This window comes from Capricornis sumatraensis, chromosome 4 (assembly GCF_032405125.1).
Source record: "Capricornis sumatraensis isolate serow.1 chromosome 4, serow.2, whole genome shotgun sequence".
Classification (NCBI taxonomy): Eukaryota; Metazoa; Chordata; class Mammalia; order Artiodactyla; family Bovidae; genus Capricornis; species Capricornis sumatraensis.
Window position 1 is genome coordinate 118,331,349 of NC_091072.1, and position 15,538 is coordinate 118,346,886.

Sequence of the window (15,538 nt, forward strand, 5' to 3'; positions counted from 1 at the left end):
AGGAGGAGATTGTTGGATGACATCTTGGAGTCAATGGACATGGGTTTGAACAAACTCCAGGACACAGAGATGGACAGGGAAGCCTGGCGTGCTACAGTCCATGGGGTTGCAAAGAGTCAGACACAACTGAGCAACTGAACAACAACAAATGACCCATCAGCCCCACTACTGGGCATATACCCTGAGAAAACTGTAATCAAAAAATGCACATATGTGCTAAGGTACATAGCAGCACTATTTACAATAGCCAGGACATTGAAGCAACTTTGATGTCCATTGACAGATGAATGGATCGAGAAGATGTGGTACATTTATACAGTGGAATATTACTCAGCCATAAAAACAGTGAGTTTGAGTTAGTTCTAGTAAGGTGGATGAACCTAGGACCTGTTATACTTAGTGAAGTAAGTCAGAAAGAGAAAAACAAATATATTAATGCTTATATATATGAAACCTAAAAAATAATGGTATTGAGGAACCTAGTTACTGGGAGGGAATGGAGACACAGATGTAAAGAATGGACTTGTGGACACAGTGGAGGAGGGAGAAAGTGGGAGGAATGAGACAATAGTGTCAACCTATGTGCACTGTCAGGTATAAGATGGACAGCTGCTGGGAAGTTGCAGTGTAGCTCGGGGAGCCCAGTCTGGCACTCTGTGTTGACCTAAAGGGATAGGATGGGGGGAGGGGATGTATGTTTAATTATGGTGATTTGCTTTGTTGAATGGCAGAAACCAACACAACATTGTAAAAAATATTTTTATATATTTAAATAAATTTTTAAAAAGGAAAAAAATAAAGTGAGTGGGCGGGAGGGGTGACTATGCTAGAATTTCCCACCAAGAAAGCACCTGCCCACCACTGTCCCTCTTTTAGGGATGACACCCGGAGCCAGCTGTGTCCAGAGGACCCCAAGCTCCAGGGAGTTGGCGTCCTTGAGTCCCAGCAGCTCCTGTGGGGTCAGGGACTACAAGACGGGGTCGGGGGCGGGAGGGGGGAGGGACAGCTGCACATTTGCCCCCTGACCCCTGTGTGTCTGTACTGAGGGGCATCTATTTCAGCCTGAACTCTGAGTGCTGGGGGACCGAACGTGAGTGTGCAGTATTTGGCCAAATGGACATTTGCAGGACATGATCTGCTGCTGCTGCTGCTGTTTGCAGGACAAGTTCTGCTGCCAAGCAAAAGCCCCGAGGTTGTGGCTGGCACAAGGGTGGGCAGCTGCAGTTGACAGATGGACTTGATGACTACTGTCTGGAGTATTTTTGCAACTGTGCTTTTTTGTCTTATGAGTCTGCAATTGCTAATTTTTAGATGTCTCTGATTCAAGAGCTGAATGATGGTGGTGAGAGTGAGTGGGTAAAGAAGGGGAGGCGGTGAGTCCAGCTTTGTGACTTTGGGCACAAATGATTCAGTGACTGAATCCTCTAAGTCTGCTTTCTCATCCTTGCACAGGAATGAAGAGAATAGCAGGCAATCCAATGGGGCTTTGGAAGAAAAGAGAAGGTAATGCAGACACCTGGAGCCCAGAAAGTAGCGCTTCTTGTTGACTGAGCACTACTGTATGCCAAGCCTTGTCTCTACTTGTCTTATTCATACACTCAGTGACACTACACACCCTTTCTATGAATAAGGAAACCAAGTCACAGCAAAAACCTGGGGGAGGTGAATTCCAGGAGGACTGCGTGATCACAAATTCTCTCCCCACTCACATACAAGGTGGAGACATGGGCACAGCAGAATGGGGCCCAGAGTCTCTGTGGGCAGAGATTGTGGGAAGAGTTCAGGCAGCTTTCCCCCGAGGCTGGGGCTGTTCCAGGAGTGAGCTGACACTCGGTGCCAGTTGCAGTTGGGTCCCCATGGACCTGGAGCATATCTGCTCCCTATGGCCACTAGGGACTCGGGCCGCCAGGCTCACCTCATATGCCAGATTAATTGGGAAAGTTTAGTGATATTTAATGTTTGTGACTCAGATCAAGCTGACAGGGAGGATTTACAGAAGAAAATAATATTTTTTGCATATCTGAAGATTTAAGAATTTCTCTTCTGCTGGGGTCCAGCCCCGGTGGATCCAGGGTGATTCGAAGGTGGGGACGGAGTCGGTGTCTTTGGAAAAATACATATTTAATCACAGATATAGAGAGAGATTAGGAATGGATAGTGTAGTAGGAAGATTAGTAGAGAAAAAGAGGCTGAATAACTTGGATTACGTGGAATAGCATCCATGCTCCAGATGGGAATTCAGCCAGAAAAATGGGAGCAAGAAAGAATCAGTCTTTCTGGAAACTGATCATTTTCTTTATTTTTAGGTTTGCTTATATACCTTTTGTTACACATAGGGATGAATATAGAGTCACACGGGAGTCAGCAGTCCTGACCTTTATCAAAATCAGGTGCTTCACATAAAAAGGTCTTAGGGATTTTACGATCCTTTCTTTCTGATAACCAAAAAACTTATTTTTTCCAAGGGTGTTTTTTCTTAAACCAGGCACCACCCTCCAAATAAAGTTACATTCCTATAGGGTGAGAGTGTAGTGAGTTACAATCAAGAAAGAAATTTATTTAACCCAAGGTTAACATGATTAGTCTTAAAGGTTAATACTTATTTCTCCTATATGTTAGTTATATTCATTATAAGGGTAGAGAACATGGAGATTTAGCAGCAAACATCAGCCCAACAAATGAAAATCCTTTCACCAATGCTCCCCTTAAGATCTATTTAGTCTTAAGATATGATAAAGTTACATTTTTACATAGCAAGGACACAGTGATTTATAACAAAGCACAGTGATCTATTACAAAAGAGAAAATCCGTTAACTCAAAAAGTCTAGTATCGCTAACATCAAAAACTACTGTATTTCCTTTTCTATATTCCAAATACATTGATTAATATATTCCCAGGTGCCTAAGGATATGGAGGCCTGGCGGCAATCATTGACTCAACAAGAAGAAAAAGCCCTATGCTAATTAAGACTCTCAAAATACTCCAAAACTCTGTGCTGTTTATGGTTGAGAGGTAGTAAACAATCATGTGCATAGTGGCAGGAGTATGGATAATCCTGTCACACAAGCTAGTCTGTCAGCAGAGAGGTTTGACTTGAGACATCCTTGTCCCACCCAGAGCAGGGAATTAGCAGCAATTATTGACACAACAAATGAAAAACCCTTCACCAATATAATTCCTAACCAACCCACTATACTAATAATTTCTAACTCCCCAAAATAATTTGCCTTTAGTAAGTCTAAAACATCTTATGCCTCTCAGGTTGGGAGGCTGTAAACAATCACATGTGGCTGGACAAATCTATACAGGTGGGCTAGATAACCTTCAGAGGAGTCTGTAAGCTGAAACACTCTTGTCATGCTCAGGAATTTTTATTGCCTTGGAGCTGCACATTTACTCCTTCTCCGAGAGAAACGGTTATGGGGGAGAGCCCCCCGTAAAGTCAGAGGTGTAGGTGAGAGCATAAAACAGACTCTGGTTTTGGGGTAGATGCTCGGGAACAGGGGGTTTCCTGAGGCTTGATCACGCCTTTGCGTATGCCAAGCCTCCTTCCTCATGACCTTTGCCATGGGCAGAGTTCCTCACGCTGGCTCCCGGCACTCTTCTGCAGGGGAAATAGCATAGTCCAGAAAAGATATCAAAATGAGATTCAGAGAAACCAGTCAGCTTCCCCTGATAACTCAGTTGGTAAAGAATCCACCTGCAGTGCAGGAGACCCTGGCTCAATTTCTGGGTTGGGAAGATCCCCTGGAGTAGGGAAAGGCTACCCACTCCAGTATTTTGGCCTGGAGAATTCCATGGACTGTATAGTCCATGGGGTCGCAAAGAGTCGGACACGACTGAGTGACTTTCACTCACTTCATTTCAGCCTGCTTCCCCACTTTGGGTCAAGTCTGAACCTTAGTTTTCTCTTGTGACACAGGACTAATAAATGCTTCCACCACTGGGTGTTGTACCATACATCGTTATGTGTGTGAAAATGTTTTGCAAATTGTAAAGGGTTGAGGTGCTGTTGTATTTTTCCACAAATGCTGGGCTTTTCAAGGATTTTTTTTTAAGTTTGATTATGATAAAATGTACATAACACCAAATTTACCATTTTAGCCATTTTAAAGTATACAGCTCAGCAACTAGCCCCACGACCCCTCCACAGAACATATTACATTTTGCAGAATGGAAACACTACCCCCATTAGACATTAACCCCCTTCCACAACTCCTGGAAGTTACCTTACTAATTTTCTCTTTGGACCTGCTTACTCTTAGTGACCTCATATAAGCAGATTCATACTGTGCTTATCATTGTGTGACTGCCTCATTTCACTTGGTGTAGTGTCCTCAAATTTCATCATGCTGTAGCGTATGTCAGAATTTCCTTCTTTTTCAGTGCGACTAAAATTCCATTGTATGTATTTGAAAGTGAAAGCCGCCCATTATTGTCCGACTCTTTGTGACGCCATGGACTATTCAGTCCGTGGAATTCTCCAGGCCAGAATACTGGAGTGGGAAGGCTTTTTCTCCCAGGGACCTTCCCATCGTATGCGCATATGGCGTCTTTTCTTGTCTATTCACCCACTGACGGATGCTCCGGGTGCTTCTCCTTTCTGGTCGCTGTGAGTAGTGCTGCTATGAACAGGAGTGTATAAATATCTCTTCCAGAGTCGTTTTCAGTTCTCTTGCTGAAGTTGTTGGATCATAGGTTGATACCAAATTTAATTTTTTAAGGCACCACCACACTGTTTTCCACAGTGGCTAGATGGTACTTTTTAAGACCGTATCTTAGCACAACAGTGACAGCAGACAAGAATTCCCTTGGTCTCCTGACTGCCAGGAGGACAGAAGTGGCTGGTGCCCTCTGGCACATGTCCCAGGATGTCTGGTGTGGTTTTCGGGGCTCCCGCTCCACCCCCACCCACTACTCCTCACCCCTCTTGTTTTGCGATCCGCTGAACTTGACTCTGCTTCCTCTCTCCAGGTAAAGCTTGTTTGCAATATCTTTAGAACCTAGTAGTGTACCTTTCAGCTTCAAACCTCTAATCCAAATCAATTACTCAATTACCTGTCTTTTAGGGTTCAAAATCTTTTTTTAACTAGGGAGAAAAATTAGGAAGAAAGGAGTTTACAGGAAAAAAAAAAAAAAAAGACAAGATTCAAACCAAATCTGACATTGGAGATTTAACACTTGCAAACACCACACCCAGGCCCAGGCCCTCCTGATGCTCCAACTCCTGTCTTCCTCACCCTCCTGCTTTCTCGGGCCTGATCCAAGGGCCTGGAGGACTACTTGCTTTATATTCTTGGGCTCCAAAATCACCACAGCAATCTCTTTTTAGCAAAGCAAAGACTGGGTCTCAGCCTGGAACCCTTGAGCAAGAACTCTGACGGGCGGCTGCTTCCACTAGGAAGATTGAAGGCAAAAGGAAAAGGTTGCAATAGAGGATGAGATAGTTAAATTACATCATTGATTCAATGGACATGAACTTGAGCAAACTCCAGGAAATAGCGAAGGACAGAGAACCCTGGTCTGCTGCAGTTCATGGCATTGCAAATAGTCGGACACCACTGAAGGACTGAACAACAACTGTTCACCTGGGGAGGCAGGTGGAGAAATGCAATGCAGGGGAGGGGCAGCCTGAGCAAAGGCCCGAAGATTGTGGATAGTGACTGCAGCCATGAAATTAACAGATGCTTTGGTGCAGTCACCACAATGATCTGAAGGGGGTCTTTGGCAATCATATGGGAGCACGAAACTGTGGGGAGAGGAGGGCTGACTGTGAGCCTAGTGGAAGCAGCCGCCCGTCAGAGCTCTTGCCCAAGAGTTAAAGAGATTGCTGCGGTGATTTTGGAGCCCAAGAATATAAAGCAAGAAGTCCTCCAGGCCCCTGGATCAGGCCCAGGATCTTTTCCAATGAGTCAGCTCTTTGCATCAGGTGGCCAAAGTTATGGAGCTTCAACTTCAGCATCAGTTCACTGGAGTGAATATTCAGGACTGATTTCCTTAAGAATTGACTGATTTGATTTCCTTGCTGTCCAAGGGACTCTCAAGCACCACAGTTTGATAGCATTGATTCTTCGGCGCTCAGCCTTATCTCTCACTGTTAGGCAGGGTGGTCGGCTCAATGAGGTGCATAACAGCGCCAGGGACCTGAGTCATGTTTCCTGTTTTCTTGAAGAACATTCCTTAACCAAATAAGGAAAATTTTCTATATGCGATAGCATAAGGAAGGCATTTCATGAGCTCATTCTGCCTGTCCAATCAGGTATCGCCAAGTACCCTGTAACTGAGACAAAGAACTGACTGTATATAAACCGCTATACTGCTTTGTTCGAGGCTCTCGTCTGATTCCGCTGCGACGGATGAGGCTTGAGCCCTAGCGCGCTAGAAATAAAAATTCCCTTCTTGCCTTTGCATTACCACGGTGGATTTGTTCACTCTCTCGGTTGGTTTGGAGATATGGGCTCGGTGCATAACACTCACATCCATACATAAATACTGGAAAAACCATAGCTTTGACTATATGAACATTTGTTAGCAAAGTGTTAAATGTCCAATGTCAAATTTGGTATGAATCTTGGCTCCTCTCTCAACTTCCTTCCTTTCAGCTGTTTTATCTGCAAAATCAGATCAGTTTCCTGGCCTGCATTATGGGAGGGAGCCACAATGCCCCAGGGTCATGTCCTGGAATGAAGCAGCCCTGATGAAAGGTCAGGTTGACCTCCATGGGGGTCCAGGCCCACTCCAGCCCCTTCTTTTTGAGGCAAAACAGGAAAGTAATGGCCGTCCACCTGCATGGTTTATAAGGTATGGACATTTTCAACCCAGTTTCTTTAACTGCAACATGAAGCCAACAATTCCTAGAGCTGATGTGAGACTTAAATAGGAAATGTGTGTACAGTGCCAACGCAGACCCTGACACACTCAACCCTCTGTTTATGGTGGCTCTTTGCTTGGGAACCAGACGGCACACAGGACTGACTTTCTGTTTTAGGGTTTTCTGTGAGATCTGTTATCAAGGAAAAATAAACCAAGGTCTAAAAGAACAGCATGCAGTCAGCCTATCCCACAAGCTCCTACATTGAACCAAATGTCATTAACCACCAAGGATTTGAGCCTCAGGTGAGTCACAGGGACCTGAAAGTACTGGTTCTGATGACCCTGATATAAGGGACAAGCCTAGAGATATCTGATCAAACCAAGTGGAAGGACATGGACACAGTGGCTGAGAGGTGGACTTAGGTCCCTCTCCCAGGTACCATGGGAGCAGAGCATGGAATGGTGGTCTATGCATGGGAGGGTCCTGGAGGGCTTCTCAGAGGAGGTGATGCCAGAGTTGGGCTTTACAGGATGAGTGTGACTTTTCAGCTGGTAGGGCCAGGTGTTTCTGGCAGAAAGACCTCTGTGAGAAAATGTCTAGAACTGGCATGGATGTGGCACTCAGCAGCAGCAGTATGACCAGTACACAATGAGCAGCTGGTATGTTTGGGGACTGTGCCATGTGCTGGTGGCACAAAGGTGAATGAAGCAGGCAGGAAGTGAGTAAGGATGAGAGCAGAGGGCAAAGGGGCCTGGAAAGGTGCTTATGGGGTAGGGAAGTGATTTGCCAAGGGCCTCACAGTGTGTTGGTGACAGGTCTACGTTCAGGGAGTGTTGAGGTCCTTTAATGTACCAGAACCTGGTGGTCTGGAGTTGATGATAAGAAAGTAAAGGAGAGAGAAAGAGGCTGATATTCCTTGGTTTACACAAAGCCAATAAAGTCCCTGCCACAGGACTTGCTCTGTTCACGAAGGCCTCAGGCGCCCTCTCGAGGGGGTGAAGGTGCAGAGCACCTTCTCAAGAGGGTCTTAGAACCCCTGGCAGGAAAGTGAACCCAGAAAGCTTCTGCACTCCAGAAATTAGCCTGAAAAAGGGAGAGAGAGAGAGAGAGAAAGACAAGGGGACCAAAACTCTGATGGAGCAAAGGTGTTTTAATCAACATGGTGTGGGCATATATACTCTCTTACAAGGTAGTTATTCTGAGCAAAGATAAAGATTAAAATTCCAGACTTACAAAACATAGGCAATCCATATAAAAGAGAGAGAGTTGTAAACAGTCACTTTTACCATACGGTTCATAAGAAGGAAGAGGGTACTTATCACTGTATTGAAAAACTAACGAAGGAAATGCCTGGATCCCTCAGAACCAAGAGAGGGTCTTGCCTGTCTTCTTAATTCCTAAATATTCAGGAATTGATAAGGAACAGAGGATTCTTTGACAGATCCAAAACAGCACACAGGAAGCCTCCTGTTAAATGCTTCCTGACAATTCCCCCTATTTTATTATATTTGTAAAATGAAATTTGATTTGTTTCCAGTTGTAGGCACTATGATTAAAATGAATCAAGAGTAGCACAAAATTGAAGCAAGTCTGGCCATGGGACCTTCTTCCCAGGGTCGTTGGAGATTTACTGGTAACCACAAATTACATCCAGATCGAAGAATCGAAAGAGAATCATTTCTTAAAGAGATAGAGGAGTTAAGATAAGTATATAGTTTGCAATTAATACAAGTTACAGAACTGTAAAGTGTTATTAAATTGTAAATTTCCTATGGCTATAACAAAAGGAAGTGGGACACAGGCCTGTATAAATTATGACTGATTATAGCGAAAGAAATAGATACTGTGACCACAATCGGTCCCTGTGAAATGTCCAGTCCAAGTTCCAGGTTATTCGGTGCTCGCCGCAAGTTTCTAAATGTCCCTGTTCAGGCGCCACTTGTTGAGGTCCTTTAATGGACCGGAACCTGGTGGTCTGGGGTCGATGATAAGAAAGTAAAGGAGGGAAAATGAGGCTGATATTCCTTAGTTTACACATAAAGCCAATAAAGTCCCTGACACGGCACTTGCTCTGTTCACGAAGGCCTCAGATGCCCTCTCGAGGGGGTGAGGGCGCAGAGTGCCTTCTCAAGAGGGTCTTAGAACCCTGGGCAGGAAAGTGAACCCAGAGAGCTTCTTCACTCCAGAAATTAGCCTGAAAAAGAAAGAGAGTGAGAGAGAGAAAGAAAGAAAAACACGGGGACCAAAGCTCTGATGGAGCAAAGGTGTTTTAATCAACATGGTGTCGGCATATATACTGTCTTCAGTTCAGTTCAGTTCAGTTCAGTTGCTTAGTCATGTTCGACTCTTTGTGACCCCATGAATCGCAGCACACCAGGCCTCCCAGTCCATCACCAACTCCCAGAGTTCACTCAGACTCACATCCATCAAGTCAGTGATGCCATCCAGCCATCTCATCCTCGGTTGTCCCCTTCTCCTCCTGCCCCCAATCCCTCCCAGCATCAGAGTCTTTTCCAATGAGTCAACTCTTCTCATGAGGTGGCCAAAGTACTGGAGTTTCAGCTTTAGAATCATTCCCTCCAAAGAAATCCCAGGGCTGATCTCCTTCAGAATGGACTGGTTGGATCTCCTTGCAGTCCAAGGGACTCTCAAGAGTCTTCTCCAGCACCACAGTTCAAAAGCATCAATTCTTCAGTGCTCAGCCTTCTTCACAGACCAACTCTCACATCCATACATGACCATGGGAAAAACCATAGCCTTGACTAGACGGACCTTAGTCGACAAAGTAATGTCTCTGCTTTTGAATATACTATCTTACAAGGTAGTTATTCTGAGCAAAGATAAAGATTAAAATTCCAGACTTACAAAACATAGGTGATCCGTATTAAAGAGAGAGTTGTAAACAATCACTCTTACCATATGGTTCATAAGAAGGAAGAGGGTACTTATCACCGTATTGAAAAATATTGAATATTCAGGAATTAATAAGGAACAGAGAGTCCTGACAGATCCAAAATAGCACACAGGAAGCCTCCTGTTAAATGCTTCATGACAAAGGAGCCCAAAACAGGATGTGCTGAGCCAGGAAGGATCTGGCATGTCAGGGCTAGGCTTATTTCTCAAAGGGGACCAGCAGGAGGGCTGGTCCCTGGTCCCTAATCCCTGGAGGGATTAGCCCAGGGTGGGGTGTGGTTGGCAGGATGTTTGTTTGATGTGAGTGACAGATGTGAGGGTGTTCACTTCCCCCTTTTCTTCTCTGGGTATATCTGGGCCCAGGGAGTGTGTGTGGTTATTGCAGAGACACACAGAAGGCGGCTGCATCTGCAGAGGAGCGAACAACTGGATCTTGTTCACACTCAGCCAGAGGAAGTTTCCTGGGTAAGCAGGTGGCATAGGACCCCCACCCATCTCCCCATCCTCAGGATGAATGTCTGAGAAAAGGATGATTGACACTAATTGACAGAAGGAAACAAAGTTCAGAGAGGTGAGGCCATGGCCCGAGGCAGCAGGTTAAGCAGGGGCAGAGCCTGGATGTGGAGGCAGGTGTGTCTGAGGGCTTCCTCCCACCTTGGGGCTCCTAAACAGAGCAGAGGGAGGGTGGCACCTGCTCAGGTGGGCTCAGCTCAAGATGTGGACTCCTGAGACGTAAGCGCTGACCCCAGAAGGAAGGTGCATATTCGGGGTGCTCAGCCCTTTAGGCGTTTGGAGAAAGTAGAGGGGGTGGAGGAGGATGAGAGAGTCACACCCTCTCTTTCTGTGGCCTCCTTGAAGCTACCCTCAGGGTGCTGTGCTGATGCTGATGCGGAGAAAAGGGTTTCTTCTGAGAGGCAAGGAATGACGGTTCATTCACCCACCCTGTCTCTGAAGAGGAGCACAAAACCAAGCAGGGGGGTGCAGGGCTCTGCCTTCCTACACTTGCTGGATCCTCTGCTCAGGATGTGGTTTTGAGTGATGGGAGGTCCTATGTGGGGAAGACAACCCAGATGGAGTGTTTCCAAGCCAATTCGGGTGCTCTCAGCCATGCACCTTCAAGCCAACCTACTGACACTGGGTTGTGGTAAAGGAAACTGCAACATTTATTGCAGGGCATCAAGCAAGGAGTCCTGTCAGTTCATTTCAGTTCAGCAGCTCAGTCGCGTCCGACCCTTTGTGACCCCATGGACTGCAGCATGCCAGTCTTCCCTGTCCATCAGCAACTCCCAGAGCTTGCTCAAACGCGTGTCCATGGAGTCGGTGATGCCATCCAATCATCTCATCCTCTGCCATCCCCTTCTCCTCTTGCCTTCAATCTTTCCCAACATCAGGGTCTTTTCAAATGAGTCAGTTCTTCTCATTAGGTGGCCAAAGTATTGGAGCTTCAGCTTCGGCATTAGTCCTTCCTATGAATATTCAGGACTGATTTCCTTTAGGATTGACTGGTTTGATCTCTTTCCAAGGGATTCTCAAGAGTCTTCTCCAGCATCACAGTTTGAAATTATCAATTCTTTGGAGCTCAGCTTTCTTTATGGTCCAACTCTCATATCCATACATGACTACTGGAAAAACCATAGTTTTGAATAGATGGACAATTGTCACCAGAGTAACGTGTCTGCTTTTTAATGTGCTGTCTAGGTTTGTCATAGCTTCTCTTCCAAGGAGCAAGCTCCTTTTAATTTCATGGCTGCAGTCACCATCTACAGTGATTTTGGAGCCCAAGAAAATAAACTCTGTCACTGTTTCCGTTGTTTCCCCATCTATTTGCCATGAACTGCTGGCGAATAGATTGGACTGGGTGCCATGATCTTAGTTTTTTGAATGTTGAGTTTTAAGCCAGCTTTTTAACTCACCTCTTTCACTTTCATCAAGAGGCTCTCTAGTTCTTCTTCTCTTTCTGCCATAAGGGTGGTGTCATCTGCATATCTGAGGTTATTGATATTTTTCCTGGCAATCTTAATTACAGTTTGTGCTTCATCCAGCTCGGCATTTCACATGATGTACTCTACATATAAGTTAAATAAGCAGGGTGACAATATACAGCCTTGACGTATTCCCTTCCCAATTTGGAATCAGTCCGTTGTTCCATGTCCATTTCAAACTGTTGCTTCTTGACCTGCATACAGATTTCCTAGGAAGCAGTTAATATGGTCTGGTATTCCCATCTCTTTAAGAATTTTCCACAGGAGTCCTGGTAGCTAGTGCTTAAAGGGCCCAAATTCCTGAATATCTTCCCAAAAAAGATTTTCAGAAACAAGGTAAGGGAGAGCATTGTCAGTGTGTGATCAGCTCATGGATATTCTTTTGATGAGTAAGTGATGAGGTAACCAGGATCAACATCATCAATCTTCTGGTTTCAACTGGTCTGGGGTCTTCATCCTTGCAGTTAACATGCAGTAAACTTCTTCCACCTGGTGGTGCTTTTGGTATCTGCAAGACAGCTCAAATGACATGATTCAGAATATTATCCATAGCTTTTGAGAAGGAAATAAAAGTTCTTGAATTTGTTTAATGGCTAAACAATTATTATTTTGTCTTGCTAACTCTTTTGTTTTATTTGTTTCTACATTTTCTCATTTCTCTGAATTAATCTATTCTTTGGAACTTGGGGGAGGCCTAGGATGCTAACATGCTTTTATGAAAATAAGGTAGGCAGAGGACATAGGGTGGAGGAGAGTTCTGTCCTGGGAAGGTCTCTTTGGGTCCTGCTTGGTCACATCCCTCTGTCCCCTGCCCCCTTTTGCAATACTTCTCAATTGTGAGGAGGAACAGGAATGGAACAGGAAAGGGAATAAAATTTTGGAAATAGAAGTTAATTATAAACCTGCCAGAGGAACTCATTTTTAGTTTCCACTCTCTTCTCACCTTTCCCCAAATTTTGAGGTAATAAAGCAAGGACCACTTTGGCTGCTTCCTGCTGAAATGCGGTGTGGTCCTGCCTCAATTTGGGGAACGGACACAGTGTTGGAAATAGTCCCTAGACCCAAGCTTAGCACCAATATTTTGTATCATAAAAACAAAACACATTTCTCTTTGATTGCTTTGTTATAGCACCTGAACAAATATTTGAAAATTAGTAGGTAAGGTACTGAACTGAACTGGGGTAAGGTAGGGATAATGCTGAAAATGCCCTATATGTTATTTTCTAAATAGATTCTACTATTTTAGATGTCAACCAGGAAAGTAATTTTTCAGTATTTTCTCTTTATGCACCTTCTAGTAACCAAGTAACATCTTCAGTTCAGTTCAGTTCATTTCAGTCAGTCAGTCATGTCCAATTCTTTGCAATCCCATGAAGCACAGCACGCCAGGAATCCCTGTCCATCACCAATTCCCAGAGTCCACCCAAACTCACATCCATCAAGTCAGTGATGCCATCCAGCCATCTCATCCTCTGTCGTCTCCTTCTCCTCCTGCCTCCAATCCCTCCCAGCATCAGGGTCTTTTCCAATGAGTCAACCCTTCGCATGAGGTGGCCAAAGTACTGGAGTTTCAGCTTCAGCATCATTCCCTCCAAAGAAATCCCAGGACTGATCTCCTTCAGAATGGACTGGCTGGATCTCCTTGCAGTCCAAGGGACTCTCAAGAGTCTTCTCCAACACCACAGTTCAAAAGCATCAATTCTTCAGTGCTCAGCTTTCTTCACAGTCCAACTCTCACATCCATACATGACCACTGGAAAAAACATAGCCTTGACTAGACAGACCTTTGTTGGCAAAGCCATTACCATTCCTAAAGTAAGAGAAAGTTTTTATAATTACAAGATGAGATCTTGACGCTGTCAGGTTGCAGTTGGCAGCTGCTAGCAGATATTGTTTTCAGAACAGATGGTGGTATCTTTAAATCTGTTACAGTTTAGGAACCTCAAGTTCTTAGTAATAATACGTCTAAAACCATGTTCACAATGGCCATTAGCTCCATTTTCGATGCCTGAACCACAGTTACTCCATTTTAACTTTTAAATGTATTTTTTTATTTTAATGGTTAAAGAATATAACAATGTATGTTTAATAGGTCATAAGCATGCTGTTTTGTTTAGCCTAAAGTTTAAATTAAATTCTGTATAAGCCAGAAAGTTTTCCCCATACTGAAGTATGTGAACATTTTCCCTATCATTTTGCCCTGTTGATTGCAAAATTTTCCATAGAAAGCACTGATAATCAATATATTTGTTCCTCGTTACCAGAGTGGTTGCTGCCTTCCATGAGTCCATCATATTCCTTGGTGCTAGGCCTTTTTATTTATATGTATATATTTGCTTAATTATCCATGTTTGGGAAAAATTAATCAGACATAGGAAACAAGTACAGAAGTATGCTGATGGGGAAGTACTATACTTGATATTGATGACTCTAAAGGTGTGTCTATTAATTAACAAACTTAAACCACAAACTTTTTAGTACCAGAGATTAATTTAATCCTGAATATTGTTCAGGTCACAAAAACCTAAAATTCATTTGCATTAATTTCTATTGTATTTAAAAATGTTTGATTTGCATGCTTTTACTTTTCTTTACCAGTTAAACAGAGCTGTATGAACAGAGTATAAACAGTAAAAACAGGCAGCAGCTTGAGATATTTCATTTGCCATTCAGTTCAGTTCAGTTCAGTTCAGTTCAGTTCAATCACTCAGTCGTGTCTGACTCCTTGCGACCCCATGAATCGCAGCATGCCAGGCCTCCCTGTCCATCACCAACTCCCGGAGTTCACTCAGACTCACGTCCATTGAGTCGGTGATGCCATCCAACCATCTCATCTTCGGTTGTCCCCTTCTCCTCCTGTCCTCAATCTTCCCCAGCATCAGGGTCTTTTCAAATGAGTCAGCTCTTCGCATCAGGTGGTCAAAGTATTGGAGTTTCAACTTCAGCATCAGTCTTTCCAATGAACACCCAAGACTGATCTCCTTTAGGATGGACTGGTTGGATCTCCTTGCTGTCCAAGGGACTCTCAAGAGTCTTCTTCAACACTACAGTTCAAAAGCATCAATTCTTCGGAGCTCAGCTTTCTTTATAGGCCAACTCTTACATCCATACATGACTACTGGAAAAACCATAGCCTTGACAAATGGAACTTTGTTGACAAAGTGATGTCTCTGTTTTTTAATATGCTATCTAGGTTAGTCATAACTTTCCTTCCAAGGAGTAAGCGTCTTTTAATTTCATGGCTGCAACCACCATCTGCAGTGATTTTGGAGCCCCCCAAAATAAAGTCTGACACTGTTTCCACTGTTTCCCTATCTATTTCCCATGAAGTGATGGGACCAGATGCCATGATCTTCTTTTTCTGAATGTTGAACTTTAAGCCAACTTTCTCTCTCTCCTCTTTCACTTTCATCAAGAGGATCTTTAGTTCTTCACTTTCTACTATAAGGGTGGTGTCATCTGCATATCTGAGGTTATTGATATTTCTCCTGGCAATCTTGATTCTAGCTTGTGCTTCCTCCAGCCCAGCATTTCTCATGATGTACTCTGCATACAAGTTAAGTAAGCAGGGTGACAATATACAGCCTTGATGTACTCCTTTTCCTATTTGGAACCAGTCTGTTGTTCCATGTCCAGTTCTAACTGTTGCTTCCTGGCCTGCATACAGATTTCTCAAGAGGCAGGTTAGGTGGTCTGGTATTCCCATCTCTTGAAGAATTTCCCACAGTTTCTTATGATCCACACAGTCAAAGGTTTTGGCATAGTCAATAGGGCAGAAATAGATGTTTTTCTGGAACTCTCTTGCTTTTTCAGTGATTCAGCAAATG

At 44.1% G+C, this 15,538-nt stretch overlaps 1 pseudogene; it reads left to right on the forward strand.

Annotated features, from left to right (window-relative positions):
* The first annotated feature begins 7,046 nt into the window (after positions 1-7,046).
* Positions 7,047-15,538, forward strand: part of LOC138078716 (apolipoprotein L2-like) — a 113,830-nt pseudogene continuing 105,338 nt past the window's right edge.